At 47.0% G+C, this 19,764-nt stretch overlaps 1 protein-coding gene across 3 annotated transcripts in view; it reads right to left on the bottom strand.

Moving 5' to 3' along the window:
* COMP (cartilage oligomeric matrix protein) overlaps positions 1–19,764 on the bottom strand; it is a 284,919-nt gene that overhangs the window by 197,154 nt on the left and 68,001 nt on the right. The window contains exon 1 of one of the 3 annotated variants that reach the window (XM_063914766.1): positions 8,407–8,506. The exons of the other annotated variants lie outside the window; for them this stretch is intronic. The gene's annotated coding sequence lies outside the window, so the exon portion shown is untranslated. Of the gene's footprint in view, positions 1–8,406; positions 8,507–19,764 lie in introns of those variants that run through there. 3 annotated transcript variants of the gene reach the window in all.

The raw sequence follows: 19,764 nt of genomic DNA, 5'->3' as shown, positions 1-19,764 counted from the left end.
TGGATTGGCCAGCAAACTCGCCTGACCTGAACCCCATAGAGAATCTATGGGGCATTAACAAGAGAAAGATGAGACTGAACAATGCAGAAGAGCTGAAGGCCGCTATTGAAGCATCCTGGTCTTCCATAACACCTCAGCAGTGCCACAGGCTGATAGAATCCATACCAATGACAGGGCAGGCACTGGCTAACAAAACTGGATTTACACTAACCTACAGCTTGGGGTGAGTAGGGGGTGTTCTCCCCTTTCCCTAACCGCCTAACCCTCCCTGCCCGTAGCCTAACCTCCCCCTATAATGCCTAATCCTAACATTCCTGCGGCACTGCCTAAACCTAACCCCCTCCCCGTGGGTGCCTAACTCCCCCTCCCTGCAACCTAACACTAATCTATCAACTAGCCTTCAGATCTTGTTAAATTGCTGCATTGAGAACTAGGGTGACTGCAGTATTCTAAGTTACTTGGTCGTATGGATTCAGTATATCTCGACGGTATGCCGGCAGTCAGTATCCCGACGCTTGCATCCCAATCACAGCAATCTCGACAGGGGTGAGGTAAGTATCCTAACCCCCCTCCTCTTCCCTCTAACCCTAACCGCAGCTTAAACCTAACCTCCCCCGGTGGTGCCTAAACCTAACTCCCCCTCCCCCACCCCTGGAGCCTATCCCTAACCCTCCTCGGACTGCGCCTAAACCTAACCCTTTTGTTAATACTTACCTTTGGGATTCTGGCTGTTGGGATTCCGTCATCGGGCTCCTGATCCTTTCGGGATTCCGTTGCTGGTGTTTTGACAGCTGCCGGGATTACAGTGTCTGTATTACGGCTGCTGGAATCATGACAACTGGGATTCTGAATGTATACCAGCCTGATATCTCCTGCTTCAGGCTTTTCCTACATGACACTATTTGTACTTACATAGTCAGTGAGGTTGAAAAAAGACAAAATGCCCATCGAGTTCAACCTGTATCCGTATTGAGCAGTGAAAATTATAATGCACCATCCAAAGTAATGGTTTCGTACCTATTGACAACTATATTTCGTATTACTCCCATATACATAATGTCAATATATTAAATGCTATAGCCTTGGATGCCTTTTTCAGCTAGAAAACTGTCCAATCCGTCTTTAAATTAGAGATGAGCGCCTGAAATTTTTCGGGTTTTGTGTTTTGGTTTTGGGTTCGGTTCCGCGGCCGTGTTTTGGGTTCGAACGCGTTTTGGCAAAACCTCACCGAATTTTTTTTGTCGGATTCGGGTGTGTTTTGGATTCGGGTGTTTTTTTCCAAAAACACTAAAAAACAGCTTAAATCATAGAATTTGGGGGTCATTTTGATCCCAAAGTATTATTAACCTCAAAAACCATAATTTACACTCATTTTCAGTCTATTCTGAATACCTCACACCTCACAATATTATTTTTAGTCCTAAAATTTGCACCGAGGTCGCTGTGTGAGTAAGATAAGCGACCCTAGTGGCCGACACAAACACCGGGCCCATCTAGGAGTGGCACTGCAGTGTCACGCAGGATGTCCCTTCCAAAAAACCCTCCCCAAACAGCACATGACGCAAAGAAAAAAAGAGGCGCAATGAGGTAGCTGTGTGAGTAAGATTAGCGACCCTAGTGGCCGACACAAACACCGGGCCCATCTAGGAGTGGCACTGCAGTGTCACGCAGGATGGCCCTTCCAAAAAACCCTCCCCAAACAGCACATGATGCAAAGAAAAAGAAAAGAAAAAAGAGGTGCAAGATGGAATTGTCCTTGGGCCCTCCCACCCACCCTTATGTTGTATAAACAAAACAGGACATGCACCCTTTAACCAACCCATCATTTCAGTGACAGGGTCTGCCACACGACTGTGACTGATATGACGGGTTGGTTTGGACCCCCCCCAAAAAGAAGCAATTAATCTCTCCTTGCACAAACTGGCTCTACAGAGGCAAGATGTCCACCTCATCTTCACCCTCCGATATATCACCGTGTACATCCCCCTCCTCACAGATTATCAATTCGTCCCCACTGGAATCCACCATCTCAGCTCCCTGTGTACTTTGTGGAGGCAATTGCTGCTGGTCAATGTCTCCGCGGAGGAATTGATTATAATTCATTTTAATGAACATCATCTTCTCCACATTTTCTGGATGTAACCTCGTACGCCGATTGCTGACAAGGTGAGCGGCGGCACTAAACACTCTTTCGGAGTACACACTTGTGGGAGGGCAACTTAGGTAGAATAAAGCCAGTTTGTGCAAGGGCCTCCAAATTGCCTCTTTTTCCTGCCAGTATAAGTACGGACTGTGTGACGTGCCTACTTGGATGCGGTCACTCATATAATCCTCCACCATTCTATCAATGTTGAGAGAATCATATGCAGTGACAGTAGACGACATGTCCGTAATCGTTGTCAGGTCCTTCAGTCCGGACCAGATGTCAGCATCAGCAGTCGCTCCAGACTGCCCTGCATCACCGCCAGCGGGTGGGCTCGGAATTCTGAGCCTTTTCCTCGCACCCCCAGTTGCGGGAGAATGTGAAGGAGGAGATGTTGACAGGTCGCGTTCCGCTTGACTTGACAATTTTGTCACCAGCAGGTCTTTCAACCCCAGCAGACCTGTGTCTGCCGGAAAGAGAGATCCAAGGTAGGCTTTAAATCTAGGATCGAGCACGGTGGCCAAAATGTAGTGCTCTGATTTCAACAGATTGACCACCCGTGAATCCTTGTTAAGCGAATTAAGGGCTGCATCCACAAGTCCCACATGCCTAGCGGAATCGCTCCCTTTTAGCTCCTTCTTCAATGCCTCCAGCTTCTTCTGCAAAAGCCTGATGAGGGGAATGACCTGACTCAGGCTGGCAGTGTCTGAACTGACTTCACGTGTGGCAAGTTCAAAGGGCATCAGAACCTTGCACAACGTTGAAATCATTCTCCACTGCACTTGAGACAGGTGCATTCCATCTCCTATATCGTGCTCAATTGTATAGGCTTGAATGGCCTTTTGCTGCTCCTCCAACCTCTGAAGCATATAGAGGGTTGAATTCCACCTCGTTACCACTTCTTGCTTCAGATGATGGCAGGGCAGGTTCAGTAGTTTTTGGTGGTGCTCCAGTCTTCTGTACGTGGTGCCTGTACGCCGAAAGTGTCCCGCAATTTTTCTGGCCACCGACAGCATCTCTTGCACGCCCCTGTCGTTTTTTAAAAAATTCTGCACCACCAAATTCAAGGTATGTGCAAAACATGGGACGTGCAGGAATTTGCCCATATTTAATGCACACACAATATTGCTGGCGTTGTCCGATGCCACAAATCCACAGGAGAGTCCAATTGGGGTAAGCCATTCCGCGATGATCTTCCTCAGTTGCCGTAAGAGGTTTTCAGCTGTGTGCGTATTCTGGAAAGCGGTGATACAAAGCGTAGCCTGCCTAGGAAAGAGTTGGCGTTTGCGAGATGCTGCTACTGGTGCCGCCGCTGCTGTTCTTGCGGCGGGAGTCCATACATCTACCCAGTGGGCTGTCACAGTCATATAGTCCTGACCCTGCCCTGCTCCACTTGTCCACATGTCCGTGGTTAAGTGGACATTGGGTACAACTGCATTTTTTAGGAGACTGGTGAGTCTTTTTCTGACGTCCGTGTACATTCTCGGTATCGCCTGCCTAGAGAAGTGGAACCTAGATGGTATTTGGTAACGGGGGCACACTGCCTCAATAAATTGTCTAGTTCCCTGTGAACTAACGGCGGATACCGGACGCACGTCTAACACCAACATAGTTGTCAAGGACTCAGTTATCCGCTTTGCAGTAGGATGACTGCTGTGATATTTCATCTTCCTCGCAAAGGACTGTTGAACAGTCAATTGCTTACTGGAAGTAGTACAAGTGGGCTTACGACTTCCCCTCTGGGATGACCATCGACTCCCAGCGGCAACAACAGCAGCGCCAGCAGCAGTAGGCGTTACACGCAAGGATGCATCGGAGGAATCCCAGGCAGGAGAGGACTCGTCAGACTTGCCAGTGACATGGCCTGCAGGACTATTGGCATTCCTGGGGAAGGAGGAAATTGACACTGAGGGAGTTGGTGGGGTGGTTTGCGTGAGCTTGGTTACAAGAGGAAGGGATTTACTGGTCAGTGGACTGCTTCCGCTGTCACCCAAAGTTTTTGAACTTGTCACTGACTTATTATGAATGCGCTGCAGGTGACGTATAAGGGAGGATGTTCCGAGGTGGTTAACGTCCTTACCCCTACTTATTACAGCTTGACAAAGGGAACACACGGCTTGACACCTGTTGTCCGCATTTCTGGTGAAATACCTCCACACCGAAGAGCTGATTTTTTTGGTATTTTCACCTGGCATGTCAACGGCCATATTCCTCCCACGGACAACAGGTGTCTCCCCGGGTGCCTGACTTAAACAAACCACCTCACCATCAGAATCCTCCTGGTCAATTTCCTCCCCAGCGCCAGCAACACCCATATCCTCCTCATCCTGGTGTACTTCAACACTGACATCTTCAATCTGACTATCAGGAACTGGACTGCGGGTGCTCCTTCCAGCACTTGCAGGGGGCGTGCAAATGGTGGAAGGCGCATGCTCTTCACGTCCAGTGTTGGGAAGGTCAGGCATCGCAACCGACACAATTGGACTCTCCTTGTGGATTTGGGATTTCAAAGAACGCACAGTTCTTTGCGGTGCTTTTGCCAGCTTGAGTCTTTTCAGTTTTCTAGCGAGAGGCTGAGTGCTTCCATCCTCATGTGAAGCTGAACCACTAGCCATGAACATAGGCCAGGGCCTCAGCCGTTCCTTGCCACTCCGTGTGGTAAATGGCATATTGGCAAGTTTACGCTTCTCCTCCGACAATTTTATTTTAGGTTTTGGAGTCCTTTTTTTACTGATATTTGGTGTTTTGGTTTTGACATGCTCTGTACTATGCCATTGGGCATCGGCCTTGGCAGACGACGTTGCTGGCATTTCATCGTCTCGGCCATGACTAGTGGCAGCAGCTTCAGCACGAGGTGGAAGTGGATCTTGATCTTTCCCTAATTTTGGAACCTCAACATTTTTGTTCTCCATATTTTAATAGGCACAACTAAAAGGCACCTCAGGTAAACAATGGAGATGGATGGATTGGATACTAGTATACAATTATGGACGGGCTGCCGAGTGCCGACACAGAGGTAGCCACAGCCGTGAACTACCGCACTGTACTGTGTCTGCTGCTAATATATAGACTGGTTGATAAAGAGATAGTATACTCGTAACTGGTATGTATGTATAAAGAAAGAAAAAAAAACCACGGTTAGGTGGTATATACAATTATGGACGGGCTGCCGAGTGCCGACACAGAGGTAGCCACAGCCGTGAACTACCGCACTGTACTGTGTCTGCTGCTAATATATAGACTGGTTGATAAAGAGATAGTATACTCGTAACTAGTATGTATGTATAAAGAAAGAAAAAAAAACCACGGTTAGGTGGTATATACAATTATGGACGGGCTGCCGAGTGCCGACACAGAGGTAGCCACAGCCGTGAACTACCGCACTGTACTGTGTCTGCTGCTAATATATAGACTGGTTGATAAAGAGATAGTATACTCGTAACTAGTATGTATGTATAAAGAAAGAAAAAAAAACCACGGTTAGGTGGTATATACAATTATGGACGGGCTGCCGAGTGCCGACACAGAGGTAGCCACAGCCGTGAACTACCGCACTGTACTGTGTCTGCTGCTAATATATAGACTGGTTGATAAAGAGATAGTATACTCGTAACTAGTATGTATGTATAAAGAAAGAAAAAAAAACCACGGTTAGGTGGTATATACAATTATGGACGGGCTGCCGAGTGCCGACACAGAGGTAGCCACAGCCGTGAACTACCGCACTGTACTGTGTCTGCTGCTAATATATAGACTGGTTGATAAAGAGATAGTATACTCGTAACTAGTATGTATGTATAAAGAAAGAAAAAAAAACCACGGTTAGGTGGTATATACAATTATGGACGGGCTGCCGAGTGCCGACACAGAGGTAGCCACAGCCGTGAACTACCGCACTGTACTGTGTCTGCTGCTAATATATAGACTGGTTGATAAAGAGATAGTATACTCGTAACTAGTATGTATGTATAAAGAAAGAAAAAAAAACCACGGTTAGGTGGTATATACAATTATGGACGGGCTGCCGAGTGCCGACACAGAGGTAGCCACAGCCGTGAACTACCGCACTGTACTGTGTCTGCTGCTAATATATAGACTGGTTGATAAAGAGATAGTATACTCGTAACTAGTATGTATGTATAAAGAAAGAAAAAAAAACCACGGTTAGGTCACTGGTATATACAATTATGGACGGGCTGCCGAGTGCTGACACAGAGGTAGCCACAGCCGTGAACTACCGCACTGTACTGTGTCTGCTGCTAATATATAGACTGGTTGATAAAGAGATAGTATACTCGTAACTAGTATGTATGTATAAAGAAAGAAAAAAAAAACCACGGTTAGGTCACTGGTATATACAATTATGGACGGGCTGCCGAGTGCCGACACAGAGGTAGCCACAGCCGTGAACTACCGCACTGTACTGTGTCTGCTGCTAATATAGACTGGTTGATAAAGAGATAGTATACTACTAATATTATATACTGGTGGTCAGGTCACTGGTCACTAGTCACACTGGCAGTGGCACTCCTGCAGCAAAAGTGTGCACTGTTTAATTTTAATATAATATTATGTACTCCTGGCTCCTGCTATAACCTATAACTGGCACTGCAGTAGTGCTCCCCAGTCTCCCCCACAATTATAAGCTGTGTGAGCTGAGCAGTCAGACAGATATATAATATATATAGATGATGCAGCACACTGGCCTGAGCCTGAGCAGTGCACACAGATATGGTATGGGACTGAGTCACTGTGTGCTGTGTATCGCTTTTTTCAGGCAGAGAACGGATTATAAATAAAAGTGGTGGTCACTGGTCACTATCAGCAAAACTCTGCACTGTACACTACTGAGTAGTGAGTACTCCTAATGCTCCCCAAAATTAGTAAATCAAGTGTCTCTCTAATCTATTCTAATTCTAAACGGAGAGGACGCCAGCCACGTCCTCTCCCTATCAATCTCAATGCACGTGTGAAAATGGCGGCGACGCGCGGCTCCTTATATAGAATCCGAGTCTCGCGATAGAATCCGAGCCTCGCGAGAATCCGACAGCGTCATGATGACGTTCGGGCGCGCTCGGGTTAACCGAGCAAGGCGGGAAGATCCGAGTCGCTCGGACCCGTGAAAAAAAACATGAAGTTCTGGCGGGTTCGGATTCAGAGAAACCGAACCCGCTCATCTCTACTTTAAATGCATTTACAGAGTCTGCCATTATTATCTTCTCCGGCAGGGAGTTCCAAAACCTTATTGCCCTTACGGTGAAGAACCCTTTCCTACATTGTGTACGGAATTTTCTCTCCTCTAGCCTCAGTGAGTCCCCACGTGTCCTCTACAGAGTTTTATTAATAAACAAATACCCTGCTAACTCTTTATATTGACCCTTTACATATTTGAAGATATTAATAATGTCTCCTCTTAGTCTCCTCTTTTCAAGGGAATACAAATTTAACCCAGTAAGCCTTTCCTCATACTCCAGTGTATCTAACCCTTTAATCAGTTTGGTAGCGCGCCTTTGAACTCGTTCGAGCTCCCCGATATTTTTTTTATAATATGGTGCCCAAAATTGAACACAATATTCCAGATGCGGATGTACCAATGATTTATACAGAGGCAGGATTACATCCTCGTCCCTTGTCTCAATACCCCGTTTTATGCATGCAAGGACTTTACTTGCCTTCTTTGCTGCATTTTGACATTGTGTACTGTTATTAAGCCTATTATCTATAAGCACCCCAAATCTTTTTCCACCACAGTTACCTCTAAGCTACTTAGCTTTAGGCTTGATAAATGCAGTTGCACACACAGTGTCCCTATACATATACACACACACTGTGCACCCACACACACACACACACACACTGTACTCCCATAAATATATACACACACACTGTGCTCCCATACCTATATACAGTATAAACACACACACATACACAGTGCTCCCAAACATTCAAACACGCGCACACACACACTGCTTCCATATATTTTCACACTGTGCTCCCATTCACACACATACTGTGCCGCCATACACACACTGTACTCTCATACACACACTTTGTTCTCATGCATACTCACTGTGCCCCCACACACACACACACACACACACACACGTGCTCCCATATACTCACTAGGTTCCCATACAAACACACACTGCGCCTCCATACACACTGAGCTCACACACACACTGTGCCCCCATACACACTGAGCTCTCACACACACACACACACACACACACACACTGTGCCCCCATATAGACAGCTGTACTCACCCTCTCTGTAGAGCTGACACTTCCTGGTCACGTGACTGTTCAGCACTAGTCATGTGACCTGTATACGGGAGACACACACAGCATCAACTTCCTGAGCTTCGGGATCACTTCACCTGTTATTGGAGCCGAGACATACTGCAGGTCCGCGGTGGCATTCACAAATGGGAGGAAGGAGGTGGGAGGAAGGAGGAGTGCAGCAGCGCACACGAACACCAGCAGAGTAGCAGAGCAGGGAGAGTGCCTCTCCAGCACAGCGCCTCCCTGCTTTGCAGACTCTGCTGCACCTGGAGAGTGCGAGGGAGAAAGCCGGACTCTGCACTTACAGTGACCGCAGGAAACGGCCACTGCTCAGTGATGGATCCGCTGACCAGTCAAATCTGGCTCACTGACAGGGGCGTGCTCTGAAGTGGGATGCAGGCACACCCCTGTCACTGAGGCAGATGATCTGATGCCCCTACGCTATGTTTTTTCAATGGGCTTTTCCTGCCCTCAGTTTGGCTCTGCCCCCTGCCCAGACACTTTATTATTGTCAGTGGGAGTCAGCGCTCTCAGCTGCCTCCCACCCACATTTGGCTGTGTTTCCACAGCAAATATCATTAGAAAAATACAGAGAAGATAATTATGACACAGAACGTGTTATAAATATCTTCTTTGTATTACTTCAATCATTATGACAGGGGAGGCACTGCCTCCCCTGACTGCATGTCCCTGCTGAGTACATATGCATGATTATAATTGTCAGAGGGCCGACATTTTTGTATTTAAAATCCTTTTTTTATTGATTTTATGTTATATTCAAATAAATATATAACAAATAAAGGCTTGAAATATCTCACGTTGCATGTAATGAGTCTATATAATATTAGTTTCTCTTACGTCCTAGAGGATGCTGGGGTACCATTTAGTACCATGGGGGTATAGACGGGTCCACTAGGAGCCAAGAGCACTATAAGAGTTTAATAGTGTGTGCTGGCTTCTCCCTCTATGCTTCTACCAGACTCCGTTTAGAAAATGTGCCCGGAGGAGCCGGTAACTGCTAGGGGAGCCAATTAGCGGGTCACCGGCGGGAATAGCGGCACAATGGTGGGAGCACAGCTCTGACAGGCTGCGCTCCGGCAGGCTCAGCAACACACTGTGTAGGCGCTTGAGGGGCGTCCTGGGCCAGCGCAATTCACCCTAAACTGGTCACTTGGCTAAGAGGGGCTAATCCATACTGTTAGCAACAAACACCTCAGGCCAGTATAAACAACTTAGTGCGGGAAGCCGCGTGCCATTGCAAGGGGCGGGGCTTCATCTCAGAGCGGATCCAGCACTCACCAGCGTCATTTTCTCCCTGCAGATCATAGGAAAGAGACGCTGACAGGGAGCGCTGCCCTCCAGATAACTCCAGCAATACCTCTTCGGTACCAGGGTGTTCTAGACAGGGGGGAGTGTGCTTATAGTACAAGTTAACCTATTAAGGTTAATTAGTCAGCGCCAGGCTTTTATCATAATAACTGCCTACAAGATCGCTGTGTGGCTGGCTCCTTTTACTCTGTGACTCTCTGAAGGTACTCTGGGGGAAACTGTGTCTGACATTTTCCTGTGTGTGTGTGTGTGTGTGTGTGTGTGTGTGTGTGTGTGTGTGTGTGTGTGTGTGTATCCACTTTACCATGTCTAGGGACTCTGTGTCCTGTGCTGCAGAATGTGTATCTTCTCCTGATGAGTCTATCCCATGTACTCAGGACTGCAATGTACTTTCCCATGGGTGGATTCTTTAAGGGGAATGATAACCCAGATTTCAACAAGGATGTCTCATACTGAGAAATAGACGCAGTTTTTGAGAAAAATCTGTAGAGGGTTTGAAGTATTCAGCGTCCGCTACTTCCTCAAACACCCCACCTACATACCAGAAAAAAAAAGTACACTTGCCCTGATATAGGGGACGGTGATGGGGATATGCACGGGGGAGATACATCCCTTGCTAGAGAGGGGCAGTTAATGATTGAAGCCATTAGGGATGTTTTACATATTTCGGAGAAGGTACCTGAGCAGGAGGAGGAATCTTATTTTACCGAAAATAAGAAATCCTTGCTTACCTTCCCTGCTTCTAAATAGTTAATCTCTTTATTTGAAAAATCCTGGGAAAACCCAGAGAAGAAATTCCAGATCCCTAAAAGAATTCTCATTGCTTTCCCTTTCCCTGAAGAGGATAGAAAGAAGTGGGAAAACCCACCTATAGTAGACGCTTCTGTATCTAGATTGTCTAAAAAGGTGGTTTTACCTGTCCCTGGTTCAACCGCCTTAAAAGAGCCGGCTGACTGCAAGATTGAGACTACACTGAAATCACTATACACAGCTACTGACGTGGCTTTAAGGCCCACTATTGCTTGTACGTGGATTTCTAAGGCCATAGTAAAGTGGTCAGGCACCTGGATACTATGGATAGGAGTGACATTGAATTGTTCTTGCGTCACAAACAGGATTCTGCAGGTTTCATGGTGGAGGCCATGAAGGACCGTGGCATGCTAAACGCAAGGGCTACTTACATGGCGGTCTCTGCGCGCAGAGGACTCTGGCTACGCCAATGGACCGCGGATACAGAATCCAAGAAAAGTGTGGCAAACCTACCCTTCACAGGTCAAGCTCTGTTTGGGGACGCATTGGATGCATGGATCTCCATGGCAACTGCGGGTAATTCAACCTTTCTTCCCTCAGCAACACCACCGACTAGGAAATCTTATCCTACGTCTACAATGCAGTCCTTTCGGACTGCGAAAGTTAAGAAGTCCAAACCCCCTTCCACTTTCTGTAGGGGTGGTCGGAGAAAATCCAGAAAACCTGCACCAACAGGTTCTCAGGAACAGAAACCAGGTTCTGTTTCCTCAAAATCTTCTGCATGACGGTGGACCCCCCCAGCCTGGGGATCGGACAGGTGGGAGCGAGTCTAAAAAAATTTCAGTCACATCTGGGCATCATCATGCCCAGACTCCTGATTAAGAGATATTGTTGCCCAGGGGTACAGACTGGAGTTTCAAGAACTCCCACCTCACAGATTCTTCAAATCAGGCTTACCAGCTTCGCTGACAGAAAGTGCTATTCTACAGGAAGCCATTCAAAAATTGGTTCAAACAAATGTGATTGTTCCAGTTCCACCTCACCTAAGACACAAGGGTTATTACTCAAACCTGTTTGTGGTACCGAAACCGGACGGTACGGTAAGACCGATATTAAACCTAAAGTCATTGAACCCATTCTTGAGGGACTTCAAATTCAAGGTGGAGTCTCTGAGAGCGGTGATCTCAGGTCTGGAGGAGGGGGGAATTCCTAGTGTGCCTGGATATCAAGGATGCGTATCTTCACATTCCGATCTGGCCGCCTCAGCAGGCTTACCTCAGATTTGCGCTACTGGACTGTCACTATCAGTTCCAGGCACTGCCATTTGGCCTCTCCACAACACCGATGGTGTTCACCAAGGTCATGAGAGAGATGATGATGCTACTACTCCGCAGGCAGGGAGTGAATATAATTCCATTTCTCTTGCATCCTAGAGGATGCTGGGGCTCCATTTAGTACCATGGGGTATATATGGGTCCCTTGGGAGCCATGTGCACTACATGAGTTTAATAGCGTTGGCTGGCTCCTCCCTCTATGCCCCTCCTACCAGACTCAGTTTAGAAAATGTGCCAGGTGGAGCCGATTACAGCTAGGTGAGCTCCTAGGAGCTTTTTTTTTTTTTTTTTAAGAGTTAGGTACAGGGAGGCTGCGGGCAACAGCCTCCCTGCTTCGTGGGACTTGGGGTGGGAGGGGGGGGGGGGGGAGAGTAGGATCCAACCCTAGAGGTTAATGGTTTCTATCTCCGCTGACCGGACACTGAGCTCCTGAGGGTGCTGATCGCAAGCCCACGAGGCGACGGCTCACTCCTGCAGCACGGCCCCCACCCCCTAACAGAGCCAGAAGATGGAGTGGTGAGTGTGATGCCGGCGCCCCGGTAAGCGGGTCACTGGTGGGAAGATGGCGGCACAAGGGTAGGAGTGCAGCTCTGACGGGCTGCGCTCTGGAGGGCTCAGCGGTACGTGTAGTGCGGCACTGTGAGGGGCTCCCTGGGCCAGTGCACATACCCTACACTGGTCACAGATGCTAACAGGGCTAATCCCGCTGTTAGCAGCCAAATCACCTCAGGCCAGTATAAACACTGAAAGCGGGAAGACGTGCCATTAAAGGGGGCGGAGCTTCTTCATCAGAGCGGATCCAGCACTCACCAGCGCCATTTTCTCCCTGCAGACATACGCTGACAGGGAGCACTGTCCTCCACATCGTAACTACGGTAACAAGGTGTTATGCAAAGGGGGGGGTAGTGAATTATGTATTGGCTACCCTGTTGAGGTTAAGCTAGTCAGCTGGGGTTTTTATCATAATAAATGCCTATCAGGGTGCGCTGTGCCTGGCTTCTTGAACTCTGTGACTCTCTGAAGATATTCTTGGGGGGGGGGGACTGTGTTGACATTTCGTGTGTGTGTGTGTGTAACTCACTTTCTTGTCCTGTGCTGCAGAATGTATTTGTCTTACGTCCTAGAGGATGCTGGGGTCCATTTTAGTACCATGGGGTATAGACGGTTCCACAGGAGTCTTCGGCACTTTAAGACTTTTCAACAGAGTAAACTGGCTTCTCCCTCTATGCCCCTCCTCCAGACCTCAGTTTAGAAAATGTGCCCAGGAGACTGGATGCACACTAGTGGAGCTCTACAGAGCTTTGCTGGAAAAATACTTTCTTAGGTTTTTTATTTTACAGGGAAGCTGCTGGCAACCGCTTCCCTGCTTCGTGGGACTTAGGGGTGGGAGGTAGGAACCGACTTCTCAATTAGTTAATGGTTCTGCTTCCGCTGACAGGACACCATTAGCTCCTGAAGGGTACTGAATACAGCCCAAGCTTGGCCAGCGTTCACTCCCACAGCACTGCCGCCACCCCTTAACAGAGCCAGAAGTCAGAAGGCTGGTGAGTATATTACCGGAGTCCTGCAGAGAGGGTTCATCGTTGGGGGCATACAGGTACACGCACAGCATGGTCTCTCAGCACAAGGGTGCAGAGCGCGGGGGGGGGGGGGGGGCGCGCTCTGAGGGCATGTTTTAAAACCTTACTCTCACTGGCAAAAAGGGTACATACATGTACAGCCGCTGATGTGCCATCCCCAGCCAGTATAAATATTACATTGCTGAGGCTGAAGGGCGGGGCTTCTCCTCAGACTTGCCAGAACACTCACTGGGTGCCATTTTCTCCTGCAGAAACTCCAGTGTGAAGCTCCTGAACGCTGTTTCTCCTCATGACAACACTGATACAAGTACAGGATGTTATAGAAGGGGCAGAGAGTGTTCATTATAATTAGGTCTGTGGGCCTATTATTGGTATATGCGCTGTAAGTGGGTAATATTTCCACAATTCACAATAAGGCGCAGTGTGTGGACTGGCAAATCCCTCTGTGTCTCTCTGACAGACTTTAGTGTGGGTCTGTCCCCAATAGCTCCCCTGTGTGATAGGTGTGTGTGTGTGTGTGTGTGTGTGTGTACAAGTGTGTAACATGTCAGACATTGGGGAGGGTTCTTCCCAAGAAGAACCCGTTTTAGATGCACAAGAGAGTAATGTGGTGGCCCTTCCCTCTCAGAAGGAGCCGGAGTGGGTGAGAATGTTGCAAAAGAATATGTCAATGCTTGTGAAGAAATTCTCTGTGTCTGAACAACAGACTAAATATTGGAGGCAGTCTGTGGAGGATGCACTGTTTACTGACCCCTCCATATCATCCACTTGGGTCCCATCCAGTTCCCAGAAAAGGTCTCTGGCCCAGATAAGGCATGGGGACACAGACACAGATTCCGACTCTGACGTTGACACTGAGGATTTGAGAGGGGTAGACCCCAAATTAGCCAAAAGCATACAATGTATGATAGTTGCTATAAAGGAAGTGTTGGAGATTCCTGAAACAACACTGGTCCCAGAGGAAAAGGATTATTTTAAATTAAATAAAAAGCAGGTTGTGACTTTTCCTCCTTCAAAGGATTTGAATGCGTTCTTTGAATAATCCTGAGAACAAATTTACCCTTCCCAGAAGGATACGTGTAGCGTACCCTTTCCCTGAGGAAGACAGGCACAAATGGGAGACACCCCCAATGATAGACACCTCCAGTTTCTCGGCTGTCTAAGAAAATAGTTTTGCCTGCCCCTGGTTCAGCCACTTTAAAAGATCCAGCTGACCGTAAATTAGAAACAACCCTAAAATCCATATATATGGCTAACGGAAAGGTGCTCAGGCCCTTGTGCGTGGGTAGGTAACACTGTGGAAAAATGGTCTGACAACTTGCTTGTTAACATAGACACAGTCGACAGGGATGAAATAGTCCTAACTCTCGGCCATATCAAAGATGCTTCAGGTTACTTAGTTGAAGCTATGAAGAATATTGGGTTGCTGAGTTCAAGATCCTCCGCTATGGCGATTCCAGCCCGCAGGGCGCTGTGGATCCGCCAATGGAATGCTGATGCGGAATCAAAAAAGAATATTGAGGCGCTTCCTTACAATGGAGAAGCCCCCTTTGGAGCTGGATGCCATGATTTCAACAACTACATCAGGCAAGTCAGCATTTCTGCCTTCCGCAGCTGCTCCACCTAGGAAAGGATTTCATTCTCATACGATGCAGTCCTTTCGGCCCAACAAGTCCAAAAAGGCAAAGGGTACCCCCTTCTTCGCAGGATTGAGGTCGAGGAAGAGGTAAAAAATCTACAACACGATCAGGCTCGCAGCTACTTCTGCTAAAACCACAGCATGATGCTGGGGCTCCCCTGCGGGAGTATGATCGGGTGGGGGCAGGCCTGTTCCTCTTTGGTCTATGGGACTCTGTGGACTCCGATTCCTTCTGCCATCCATTGGACGATCTGGGTCACTTCTGGTCCAAACCACAAAGGTTAAAGGGTACTCCAGTCATCGTGCTGTGAACCACTGTCATCTTGGTGAAATCCTGCTATAAAAGTCTCAACATGAGGAGGACTTTTCCCTTCACAAATACCTTGGGACCGGTAAATATTATAAAACATCTGGGACCATTGCCATTGGTCTGTGACCACGTATATATATATATATATATATATATATATATATATATATATATATAATGGACTGTAGCCCACAGAACTGTATAATAAGTCCATGATAATTGACCGTGGAAAAGAGGACATTATATGAATGCTGCCAGCCAAAATTCTTATGCTGTCTAAACATTGATATTTATGCTAATATTGTTTTTGAGTGTTCAAATAACATATATTTTGGAGTTAACAAACTCCTTTTTATTTCTTTTAAAATAAATGAGGGTTGTTTAGAATACCTTGTCACACATGATTCATTGTATATTATACCAAAGGTAGCGCTATTTATTTTTCTTCTGTGTCGGGTGGGGGCATGTCTTTCAGCCAGGTGTGGGTTCACTCAGATCTGGATCCTTGGGTATTGCAGATAGTATCCCAAAGGTACAAATTGGAATTTCAGGACCTTCCCCCATGCCAATTTTTCAAATCAGCCTTACCAGCTTCTGTTCATGACAGAGCAAAAGTGCTGAACGCAATACAGAAATTATGTCAAGACAACGTAATTTCCTTAGTTCCTGTGTCACAACAGGAAAAAGGTTTTTATTCAAGCCTGTTTGTAGTGCCAAAACCGGATGGCTTGGTCAGACCGATTTTAAACCTAAAGACTCTGAACCTTTATTTGAAAAGTTTCAAATTTCAAGATGGAATCCCTGAGAGCGGTGATCTCCAGCTTGGAGGAAAAGGAATTTCTGGTATCGATGGACATCAAAGATGCTTATTTACATGTTCCCATCTACCCGCCGCATCAGGCATACCTGAGGTTTGCGGTGCAGGAATGCCACTACCAGTTCCAAACATTGCCTTTCGGGCTCTCCACGGCTCCGAGAATATTCACCAAGGTGATAGCGGAGATGATGGTTCTTCTTCGCAAGAAAGGAGTCAAAGTCATCCCATACTTGGACAATCTCCTCATAAAAGCGAGATCCAGGGAGAAACTAGTGCAGAGCATTGCACTTTCCCTGAAGGTGCTTCAACAGCACGGTTGGATAATAAACCTTCCAAAATCACAATTGGAACCCACAATGAGTTTATCGTTTCTGGGAATGATATTGGACACGGAAGCACAGAAAGTATTCCTACCGGTGGAAAAGGATCTGGAGATCCAGAGGATGGTCAAACAAGTTTTAAAACCAGCACGCGTATCGATTCATCAGTGCATCTGCCTGCTGGGGAAGATGGTAGCGGCCTACGAGGCTCTACAATTTGGCCGATTCCACGCCAGGAAAGGGGTAACGTCCAAACATTACCATCGTGTTTGGAGAAAATATGTATCTTGGTGTGAATCCAAGAAGTCTCCTGCGGTGGAGTTTAAATTAGGACATCTTCTCCTATTTCTACAGGCGGGTGTGGATGCTGGCTTGAGATTAGGGTCTATCAAGGTCCAAATTTCAGCCTTGTCTATTTTCTTTCAGAAACAGTTGGCTTCCCTTCCTGAGGTCCAGACGTTCGTGAAGGGGGTTCTGCGCATCCAACCTCCCTCTGTGCCTCCTGCGGAGCCATGGAATCTTAATGTGGTGTTGCAGTTCCTTAAATCGGACTGGTTTGAGCCTCTACAAGAGGTAGAGTTGAAGTTTCTCACTTGGAAAGTGGTCATGCTGTTGGCCTTGGCCTCAGGCAGACGAGTGTCTGTCACACAAGAGTCCTTATTTGATTTTTCTTTTCTTTTTTTAAATATATCTATTGAAGCAATGCATATATCAACAGACATAATACAATTATTATTAAGGAAGTTGTACATGTCATCCATTTATCACAATAAACATTAACCGTTGACACCTTTCAGTTGACTGTGTTTGTGGAGTATGAGTCCAAGGATAAGTAATTACAGATATTGGATAGAATCTCCATAGCACATTGGATGTCAACATAATAGTACAGCAAAACCATTTTTTTTCCATAAAAATTACTAAATTGTTCAATACCTACAACAATCAAAAACAAAAAGAAAAGAAGAGATAAAAATCAATAAAAATAACGTTTGCACCTGTCTCCCCACTCCCCAGGCCAGAAAAGAGAGGGTACTACAAGGCAATGGGAGGGTCCCCCCCCCACTACCATGGTCATATACCATAGAGTATTCTTTAAGGATTCATGGAGTTGCGATTTCAGAGTGGTAGATAAAGTGGCCACGTAGCTTTCCCAAACATCAAAAAACTTTTCCGCTTTATCATCCTTTTCTAATGTCATCCCCACCCACTCCATCCTAAAAAGGTAAAATAACTTAGTTTTGAATAATGTCAGGGACAGGGGTTCAGGGTGAATCCACACCTGCAGAATGGATTTCAAAGCTGCCGCGCTAACAGCTAACAACAACTTCTTGCTGCCTTTGGACAATCGTTGATTGTCTGGGAAGATACCAAAAAGTGCCCATTCTGGCGTTGATTGCACATAGTTTACTAGGTGGTCCACTACATATCTACGGATTTGTACCCAAAACCCCTTAATCAATGGGCAAAGCCATAGGCAGTGGTAAAGATCTGCGTGGTCCCCACCACATTTCCAACATTCATGAGAGGGAGAAAGACCAATCAGGAATCTCCTATGGGGGGCAAGATATGTCCTATGTAGAATATTAAGAAACATTTCCTTGTATCTTGCTGAAGGAAGGGTTGCGCATGCCGTTGTGTGTGCCTTTAAGATCCTGTCAAGGCTGATGTGAGGGAAATAAGTTCTCCACGCCACTAAGCCTTCTGACCGCGTTGTGAAATCCACAACCAGTCTAAGGTGTTTATAGGCAATCGAAATGGCCTTCTTAGTCATCGGGGCTTGCTGGAGCAGGGCATCAACTGGGTTGTGCCAGTCCACTGGGGAGAAATGTCTAACCGTGTCCTCTACATAGTGTTGAGCTAGCAAGAAAGCAATTGGGTACGGCTCTACCACCGGAAACTTAGCAGCTGCCTCCTGGAACGTCAAGGCCCCCCCCCCTCCCAGGCGTCAACCAGACTCCCAATCCTTATTTGATTTTTCATGAAGATAGAGCTGAACTGCGGACGCGTCAGCATTTCTGCCAAAGGTTGTGTCTTATTTTCATATCAACCAACCTGTGGTGGTGCCAGTGGCTGCTGACACCTCAGCCGTTTCAAAGTCCACGGATGTCGTCAGAGCGTTGAGGACTTATGTTGCAAGAACGGCTCGGATAAGGAAAACAGAATCTTTGTTTGTCCTCTATGACCCCAACAAGATTGGGGGTCCTGCTTCTAAGCAGACTATTGCACGCTGGATCAGAGGTACCATTCAGCACGCTTATTCCACAGCAGGATTGCCGTTACTGAGTTCGGTAAAGGCCCACTCTACAAGGAAAGTGGGTTCTTCCTGGGCGGCTGCCCGGGGTGTCTTGGCATTGCAAATTTGCAGAGCAGCTACTTGGTCAGGGGCAAACACGTTTGCTAAGTTTTACAGGTTTGACACCTTGGCTGCTGACGACCTACAGTTTGGTCAGCCAGTTCTGCAGGAACATTAGCACTTTCCCGCCCGTACTGGGAGCTTTGGTACATCCCCATGGTACTAAAATGGACCCCAGCATCCTCTAGGACGTAAGAGAAAATAGGATTTAAATCCTTTTCTCATAGTCCGTAGAGGATGCTGGGCGCCCGCCCAGTGCTAATTTTTCCTGCAGAATTCCGTTTTATTTTTTTACACAGGTTCTCATGTGTTAAGATGTTCAGAGCTGTTGCTGTTGCGTTATGCATGCACGTTATCATGGGTTATGTTGAAAGCCATGTTAGGCGGCATGTTTTGTATGGTGTGAGCTGGTGTGAATCTCGCCACTAGTTTAATGTAAATTCTTCTCTCGAAGTTGTCAGTCTCCTCGGGCACAGTTCCTATACTGAGGTCTGGAGGAGGGGCATAGAGGGAGGAGCCAGTTCACACTGTTGAAAAGTCTTAAAGTGCCGAAGGCTCCTGCGGAACTGTCTATACCCCATGGTACTAAAATGGACCCCAGCATCCTCTACGGACTACGAGAATAGGATTTACCGGTAGGTAATTAAAATCCTATTATCTTCTCCTGGAGAGTCTATACCATGCTCAAAACTGTACTAATTCTCAGGCTTCCGTGGCAGATCTCCCTGCGGTAGCCTCTACAGGGTGTACTTTAAAGTGTATTTCTTCAGTATATCCCATACTGGGAAGAAGCCGCAGTTTTTTGAGTAGTCTGAGGATTGAAATCCCACAGCTGTGCCTCTTGCCCCTATGGGCAAGTGTACCATAACAGGCGTAAACTTGCCCATATACTGCATGACAGATGA

This window comes from Pseudophryne corroboree, chromosome 1 (assembly GCF_028390025.1).
Source record: "Pseudophryne corroboree isolate aPseCor3 chromosome 1, aPseCor3.hap2, whole genome shotgun sequence".
Taxonomy (NCBI): domain Eukaryota; kingdom Metazoa; phylum Chordata; class Amphibia; order Anura; family Myobatrachidae; genus Pseudophryne; species Pseudophryne corroboree.
Note: the sequence above shows the minus strand (reverse complement) of the source record. Positions and strands in the feature narration are given on the sequence as shown.